General features: G+C 43.9%; 1 pseudogene; it reads right to left on the bottom strand.

Annotated features, from left to right (window-relative positions):
- Positions 1 to 7,661: 7,661 nt before the first annotated feature.
- LOC121008798 lies at positions 7,662 to 8,591 on the bottom strand (annotated as a pseudogene).
- Between the last annotated feature and the right edge of the window lie 767 nt (positions 8,592 to 9,358).

The following is a 9,358-nucleotide window of genomic DNA, read 5'->3' on the forward strand; positions in this document are numbered from 1 at the left end:
CAGTAATTTTGTGCATATCATTTCTTATTAGGGAAATGTCTTCCCTCAGACTGCCCACCTGAAGATGAAGGGCTTCAAGGGTTGTGTTGCAGCTAGCTACTGCCTTCATTATATCTTTAAGAGTCGGCTCTTGTTCACTGGGGTTAGGAGAGTCAGCTTTCCCCTGTGTCTGCACCTCTTGCTCAGGGAACTGGTGTGTCTTTTTAGCTTCTCCCTCCTCATCTGAGGAACGATCTTCATGTTCAGAAGAGGACCCGGTCTCAGCTGCTTTGCTTTGTGACCAGTCCCTTACCTTCTCCAACTCTCTGGTGAATCGAAGGCGCGCTGCTGTGCTCCAACTCACTCCCTCATGCTGCTTCTCGTCCCCCTCCGCTGCAGCGCCATTTTGACTGCTCTCCACTCTGTCCGAGTGCCCGCTGCTCTTCACTTTCTTGGGCATCTTGAGCGTTCCAGAGGTACTTCAGAGGACTCCTCTCTCCCTCTGACTACTTCCAGTTCGTCCACGTCTGGCCAACTGTGCCTGGCAGAAGTTTGGAACAGGATAATGGCAGGAGCGCACAGAGACGCGTCTCACACCATGCTACGGCAGGCCGCGCCCCCGAATATTTATTTTTACAGAAGTATGTGATAAGTACTATGTATTGTGTTTCATTTGACAAATAAATGGAAATGCCACGTGAATTATCCTCTTGGCATGCCATAGACGTAGCATGATAAGACATTAGAGGAAGAGTCTGCTGAGCATCCAGAACTCACAGATATTGGATATCTCTAAAACGAATATTGCAAGGGTCGCACATAAGGGCTCATGCACACGGCCGTGTCCGTATTGCGGCCCGCAATACATGGGCAACGGCCGTGTGCACCCTGCATCACGGATGCAGACTTATTCACTTATTCATATTTTGTAATAAGCTGTAAAGGCACAAATGTATGTAGGGTTTGTAGAGATCAGGTGACATGACCTGTTTAGGTCCTGAAGGCAGGGTTGCAAGTATCCTCAAAGGAGTATCATTAGTGAGTCAAAATATGTAAAATGGGGATTGAATATGTTTTGAACTCAGGCTTCTGTAGTTATTTTGGGTTTCTGGAGTAAAGATGATCGAACCTTTTAATATTTGGTTTGTTTGAGAGGGAGAGAGACTCTCTTTAATTACGGAGAGTGCCTAGTATGTGTGTGGAGTATTGTAGGCCAGGCAAAGCCCCTCTGGGTTCCTTGGAAAATATTCAAATTAGATTTCCTAAGCCTTTCTGATGCCAGCAGATGTAAAATGTGCTAATTTTCATATATTTTTTGATTGTTGACTGGCTTATGATACACTTCATGCATACTTGGCACCCTTGATAAGAAGAAATAGTACCCCAACTGAGGCCTCTCCGGCTGGCAAGGAAGTTTTCTTTGCCCAGCTCTGTTAAAGGATAGTTACCCAGAAAGAGCTGGGTTCATGGTTTTCGTTTGGAAAAGAGTGTAGCTTGCATGTCTCTTTTCCAGCATTATATGGGGATACAAGCACAGTGTCATGTACGCACCCTAGTCTCTCGACCAGGCATGGGTCTGCCAGGGGCCAGACTACCTCCAAGCTCTCACTCCGCGCACACCACACACTCAGGCCACAAAATAAGTGTAGATCACCCCCAAACATGCACAGACCCAACACCCCAAACAACAGCTGCCACCACCGACTTTAACGTAAGCCGAAAATGTTGCAAAATCCACGTATAAACGTTCTGCTCACAAGCAATCACACAATCAGACGTTCAGGCTATGGATTCTTTAGAGCAACAAGTCTGAGTTATAAAAGGACTATTTTAGACAATAAATAGTGCAGTGCTTACAAAACAGATGTAAAATGAGACAAAACAAAAATAACGTATAAAACAGTAATAGTAAAATAAATGGGAGAAAAACAGTAATAGGAACTTACTGCCCCCAGGAGAAGGGAAGGAAATGGATACACGTCAGCTTGGCTGTGACTCTCACACGGTGTAATCCCTAAAATATGTCTTGGTTTCCAGTTTCCGGTTGGCCCAGTCATTGACTATCCAAATCCCAGTTCTTTCAATGGGGGGAAATTTCAAATCTCCCTCCAAAATGAGTCCCCTTCCTACGGCATCCGGTTTAGCAGGGGTGAGCAGATGCTTTGAAGTTTGTACCTGGCAGCCAGAGGTGTTAGATACGACAGGATGATGAGAACTGTCCATTTGCTCATCTTATAGCTGGCAGAGGCCCAGCCTGCCTGACTCCACCCTGCTGGGATAGACCAGAGGCTTCAGAGAAGTCAGCCATTTGGTGAATGACTCTTCTATCCAGCAGAAATCACACCTTATACAAAAGACACAAAACGCATATAATTCTATAATAGCTACTACAAGTATGCACCCCCACATCATATGTATGTCGCACAGCAATAGATTAAAAAAAATGTATTATGAAAAAGCACTGATTGAACAGTTTGAGGCTACCACCAAGAACTTAGTGGATAAAAAATAGAGGAAAATTGATCTATGAAGCCCAAGGAGATATGTATAAATTTACATTCTAGAGACGAGCAAATCCATTCTATCAATATGGAATTCATCCTAGAAAATAAGCCTTTTCAGGACAAAAGGCATTTATCAGATAAAATCTGCTTTTCTAGTTGAGAGGCCTTGGGGGGGGGGTACTATTTCTTTCATGGAGACCAATTAGTATAGGTGATGACTATTGTAGGCTAGGCAATGCTCCTCTGGGTTTCTGGGGGGGAAATATATGGAAATTAGTATGTCTAACAGCTGGCATCAGAAAGAATGAATTAATCTTTTTTGTCAGGAAAAATTATTTGCATAGCTTTCTGGGGAAAATATGCTAATATACATACATTTTTCCCAGAAACTAAGAGAAGTGTTGCCTAGCCTATTTCCAGTATTGAGATCCGTAATAGGGGCTCAATACCGGAAAAAAAAACGCTTCAGTTTTGTCCCCATTCATTGTCAATGGGGACAAAACTTAACTGAACGGAATGCTCCAAAATGCATTCCGTTCTGTTTAGTTGTGTTCTCATACCGGAGAGCAAACCGCAACATGTTGTAGTTTGCTTTCCGTCCCTGGATGCGGAGCAAGACGGATCCGGCATGACGCCCAATGCAAGTCAATGGGGACGGATCCTTTTTCTCTGACACAATCTGCCACAATAGAAAACGGATCCGTCCTCCATTGACTTTCAATGGAGTTCATGATGGATCTGTCTTGGCAATGTTAAAGATAATACAACTGGATCCGTTCATAATGGAAGCAGGTGGTTGTATTATCAGTAACGGAAGCGTTTTTGCTGAATCCTGCCGGATCCAGTAAAAACGCTAGTGTGAAAGTAGCCTTAGCTATTTTTGTAGTTACGCTACATAAGTCTGTTTAAAAGGCTGAGCAATGACTGGAAGGCTATTCTGTAGTTGTGAAACACTCAGATTTTTATATTTATTTTTGGAAAGAAAGCTGAATTACACATGTTTTCTACATGTGGGTCTCTCTCTTTGGAACATTTTTAGGCTTGTTAGAATCCAGTTTAAAAAGAAAAAAAAAGAAAAAACTCTGAATGAATTCCATATTGATAGAATTGTTTTGCTCATAATTGTTTTTATGATATTTTTGGTAGTAGACTCAAACTATTCAATCAGTGCTTTTTCATAATAATATTTTTATCTATTGCTGTGCTGGCATCTCCACATAATGCTCCTCTGGAAAAGAGACATGCAAGCTAGCCTCCTTTCCATAAGGAAAGGAAAACAAAGTCATACTAGGAACCCAGCTCTTCTAGGTAAATAGTCTTTAACAGAGCTAAGCAAAGAAACTTTGCTTGGCTGCCTGAGAGGCCTTGGTTGGGGTACTATTCTTATAGAGGGCACCAAGTATGCATGAGCAGTATCGGAAGTCAGTCAACTTTCCTCTGGATTTCTGGGAAAAAATATATGAAAATTAGCATATCTTACATCTGCTGGCATCAGATAGGCTTAGGAAAGGTAATTTGAATATCTTTCCAAGGAACCCAGAGGGGCACTGCCTTGCCTACAATCTTCCACACACATACTAGGCGCTGTCCGTAGGAAGAAAGAGTACCCTACAGACAATGCATATACAGTGGCATGCAAAAGTTTGGGCACCCCTGGTCAAAATTACTGTTACTGTGAACAGTTAAGCAAGTTGAAGTTAAAATGATCTCTAAAATGCATACATTTAAAGATGACACATTCCCTTTCTATTTTAAGCAAAAACAATCTTTTATTTTCAACCTTTACATTTTCAAAATAACAAAAAAAGAAAAGGGCCCAAAGCAAAAGTTTGGTTACCCTGCATGGTTAGTACCTAGTAGTAGCTCCTTTGGCAAGTATCACAGTTTGTAAACACTTTTTGTAGCCAGCCAAGAGTCTTTCAATTCTTGTTTGAGGGATTTTCATCCATTCTTACTTGCAAAAGTCTTCCAGTTCTGTGAGATTCCTGAGCCATATTACATGCACTGCATTTTTTAGGTCTATCCACTACCTTTTGAGGTAGTCTATTGTGGGGTTTGAGGTGTGTTTAGGATCATTATCCATTTGTAGAAGCCACCCTCTTTTCAGCTTAAGCTTTTTTACAGTTGGTGTTATGTTTGCTGGAATTTCATTGAATCCATTGCATGGCCAAAGAGTTCTATAGTGAGGACGTAGGAGAGGTTTTCTTCTGATGACTCTTCCATGAAGGCCATATTTGTGCAAGTGTCACTGAACAATAGAACAATGTACCACAACTTCAGAATCTTCCAAAAGGTCTTTTGCAGTCAAGCCAGGGTTCTAATTTTACTTTCTAAACAACCCTATGAGCAGCTGTCTCTGAAATTTTTCTTGGTTTTCCAGACAATCTCTTGACCTCCACTGCTCCTGTTAACTGCCATTTCTTAATTACATTTCAAACTGAGGAAATGGCAACCTGAAAACGCTTTGCTATCTTCTTATAGCCTTCACCTGCTTTGTGGGCCTCAACCATTTTCATTTTCAGAGTGTTAGACAGCCGCTTAGAAGAACCCATGGTCCCTGAGACCAGCAGAGCCTCCTACCTCCACCTGGCACAGAGTGTTTAGAGTCTTTGGGGTACCTGCTGCACACAGCTTCCTGGCATATAGTGACTGTCAGTAGCCATAGTTAGTATCCATGGGTTCCACCTGATGGGGACAGTCAGCTCTTACATGGCCTGGCTCCTGACACCGCCAGCAGACTATCGGAGCCAGGTCCGTAGAGGGTACACCCCAGGTGGGTTTGGTTGGTATAAGTCGCCGGGTCTGGGATGGAGATTTACGGGGTTTGACAGCCCCCCTCCCAAAAGAACCCCCTGTAACTGTCTTATTATCTTCATAGTGCTCCACCAGATCCACCATTTCTAGAGCTTTTCCAGGAGACACCTGGCCGATCCAGTGCTGGGTAGGGGGAGTGTGCCAGAGCCCCCCAGAACATATCAGCCAATAGTCTATCCAGCATAGCCGTGGGACTCAGCACATCAGCCTGTAGCCACTTTTGCAAGAGGTGGAGTAAGTCATAATACTGGGTCCTCGCAGGCTCAGCCGGCTTAAACTCCCACTGATGTACCAGCTGGGCCCGGATCAACACATTCACCCCCAGTCTTGCCAAAATCTCACCCTTTACTTTTTGGTAGTCGGTCGCTTGATTGTTCGGCAAGTTGAAATACACCCGCTGGGAATCAGATGCCAGGAATGGAGCGACGACCTCAGCCCACTGGTCACGGGGGAGCTTTTCCCTGATGCCCACTTTCTCGTACATCGCCAGGTAGGTTTCGATGTTGTCTGCGGGGGTCATCTTAGGAATCATGGCACGGACGGCTTTCCGGGCATCGTGGACGCTGGGGGTTGCTCCTGCTGTCTGCAAAGCCATCATGTGTTGTAGCAGCAACTGGTTAGTCTCCTGCTGCTGCTTATTAGCCTCGCGTTGCTGCAGGTTTGTCTCTCACTGCTGCAGATTAGCCTCCATGAGGGCCTTCACAACAGCCTCCATTTTGTCATGGGGCACTGGTTGTATTACAGCTGGTTTAATGTACGACATACAACCGTGCCTGAAAAATGCAGAAACCAAAAATATCAGCCAGCCTCACTGCTCTTGCCCGCATCCTCCACCAATTGTGGGGTTTCGCTCTGGTAGCTAGGGTAAGCGGGCGCAGTACAGAGGCAAAATGCAAGTTTTCAAAACATCAGTGTTTATTCACACTTGAGGCAATTGCACAAAACAGCACGTAACTGTAGTCTTGCTGTTAATTCACACACAATGGAAAGTTCATATAACACAAAAAAACAATCAAAATACAGCCACCACAGGAGCTGTTGCTACTCATAGGACAAGATGTAGTCCTACAAGGCTACCACCATATGCAAAAAGACCAAAATCTAAAAGGGCAGTAGTAAAATATAACTTTTAATAATTAATCTAAAAGATCAAAAAGCCCCTAATGTAACTATGAAGCCACACCAATTAGGCAATAAGCATCACAAAATCCATATCGGACACGTGTATATTAAATCAACCAGTGTTCAGTAGTATATACACCGCTTACCCGAATAAATGTGTAGTGTAGTTGAGTCCCCGGGATAATAATGGACGGACGATACGTGCCTCCAGAGGTCCTGGCCTCGGTGGAGTAAGAACCGGATCATTGCGGTTACAGCGGCGAATGCTGCTGGCGCAGCATGTCCAGGCCGGTTCTTACTGGGAACAGGTAAAGAGCAGGGTGGGTGCCTGTTCCCCATGGCCAGTCCAGGTTTTTGGTGGAGCTGGGCCTTTGAAGAACCTAGCCTGCTGAAGATGGGGGGTGGGGGGTGTCTTGCTGTGCTGGAGATTTTGACAGACAGAGTCAGTGCTGGTCAAGGAGAGACTGGGCGCAGCACAAACTGAAGGATAGCCCTGGGACCTGCGGTGCTACTAGCCGAAGGGGCTCTGGCCTAAGGGAGACAAAGGCAGGTAGCCTAGAAGCCTGCAGGACCGGTGTGGTCTGTCCAGAAACAAGGTGACTCAAACCTGCTGTTTATTTGCTATGGAAGAACTTTTGTTGTGGATATGCGCCTGTGTGATCTGCACATTGCCTGTTATGCCTTTGGTGTGAATAAAGTCACTGTGTATCACAAAGACTGTGATTGCCTCAATATTGCCGCCGCGACCGTAGCCTACCACAAGCACATCCCCACAGTAGGTAAAGGTAGACAGAACCAACGTCCACACCATTTAAATCTTGTCCGCACACCTAGATGAATTGGGCTTCAGTTGTTTCAATCCTCAAACACGTCACCCCTTCATCATCTAATTTGATAGTATATAGTGTTTAAAGAGGACAGTAAAGAGATAGAACCCTATCATAATTGATTCAAAAGGGTGCTAAGAAACCTACCCACAAGTGCTCAGATAAAAAGAAAAAGAAAATAATGTCCCCATTACTTCCTGCACATTTCCTGCTGTTTGCAGTTTACCGCAGGGAGGAAAAGCCTTTCTGCATGGTTTTTAGCAGTAATGGAGAGAGCCAATCAGGTGCTTAGTCTCTGAAAAACAGATGTAAAGCTAGCCAATGAGTGCATGACTTCTTCCTCACATGAACATCTGCCCATGGTCTGCAAGCTTCGTAACTCTCTGCAACACTTCCACAGAGCTAGGTCTCCTTCTCAATGGTCTTCATTGCAGCTGCTCTCGGTCCAAGACTGGGAGTCAGTAAGCAGGTGACTCTGAGACTCACGGAGAGGTTTGGCCGGGAACTGATGATTGTCAGCACTTTTAGCTGCTGCATTAGTTCCATAAGGTGTAGATGATTGCTCAGGATCCTGGTTTATGAGACACGTAGGAAAGGAACAACCATCCCCTAAGCTTGTAAATATAGGCAGCAGCCAGTATTTCTTCTCATCCCCAAACACTTGGCGCAGATTTTTACTAAATCCAAGACTAAAGCCATTTTTGTCTGTGCCATGCCTGAAAACTGGTGATCTGAAAGCCTCCAGTGTTGAACGATTTTTACAGACTAGCCAGCAATGATAACCAAACAAGGAGGAGAGACTAACGGAGAACATGGCGGCAGCAAAAAACAAAAACATAATGTGGAACTTGGCTTGTGTGTCAGGGAACCCATTAGTCCAAAATTTTATGAAATACTGCAAGTCTGTGGCAACAATAAAGAGGCAATACAGTAATGAATAGGCCAAGAAGAGCAAAAAGAACTTGTAATTGGAGAATCCAGCACAGTTGTTTACCCAAGGACAATGGTAATCCATTTTCAGAATACACTTATCACAGACGGAACAGTGATGACAGGGGTCAGGCTTCACAAGCTGGCATCTGTTACAGTATCTGATAGCTCCTGACATAGTCCTGGTATAGACTGGTAGGTCCTTGGCTATTCTTCTAAGGACATCTTGTTGGGATTCTCCTCTCGGTTCTCTCTCTATAAGCTCTTTATCAGCATAGGACAGATGAAACTCTTTAGTTGGATTCATTGGTAATGTGAAGATTGTTCTCCTGTTTGTTTGGTCTTACTGGAAGACTAAGAAGTGATACGCTATCAGGCAGAGAACTTTCTCTCCAATATGATCCATGGACACCGAATAAATGTGTAGGTAAAGGTAGACAGAACCAACGTCCACACCATATAAATCTCGTCCTCACACCTAGATGAATTAGGCTTCAGTTGTTTCAATCCTCAAACACGTCACCCCTTCATCATCTAATTTGATAGTATATAGTGTTTAAAGAGGACAGTAAAGAGATAGCACCCTTTTGAATCAATTATGATAGGGTTCTAAGAAACCTACCCAGAGGTGCTCAGATAAAAAGAAAAAGAAAATAATGTCCCTACGCATTTCATTTATTTATATAGCCCAAAACTCATCAGGGGACATGGGGCTAGTGCAACCTAGAGTGGGAAGCAAAGAAAAAACCAAAGATAAATATACACTCACCTAAAGAATTATTAGGAACACCATACTAATACGGTGTTGGACCCCCTTTTGCCTTCAGAACTGCCTTAATTCTACGTGGCATTGATTCAACAAGGTGCTGATAGCATTCTTTAGAAATGTTGGCCCATATTGATAGGATAGCATCTTGCAGTTGATGGAGATTTTAGGGATGCACATCCAGGGCACAAAGCTCCCGTTCCACCACATCCCAAAGATGCTCTATTGGGTTGAGATCTGGTGACTGTGGGGGCCTTTTTAGTACAGTGAACTCATTGTCATGTTCAAGAAACCAATTTGAAATGATTCGAGCTTTGTGACATGGTGCATTATCCTGCTGGAAGTAGCCATCTGAGGATGGATACATGTTCTCATTCTGTTTACACCAAATTCGGACTCTACCATTTGAATGTCTC

Source organism: Bufo bufo, chromosome 7 (genome assembly GCF_905171765.1).
Source record: "Bufo bufo chromosome 7, aBufBuf1.1, whole genome shotgun sequence".
NCBI lineage: Eukaryota > Metazoa > Chordata > Amphibia > Anura > Bufonidae > Bufo > Bufo bufo.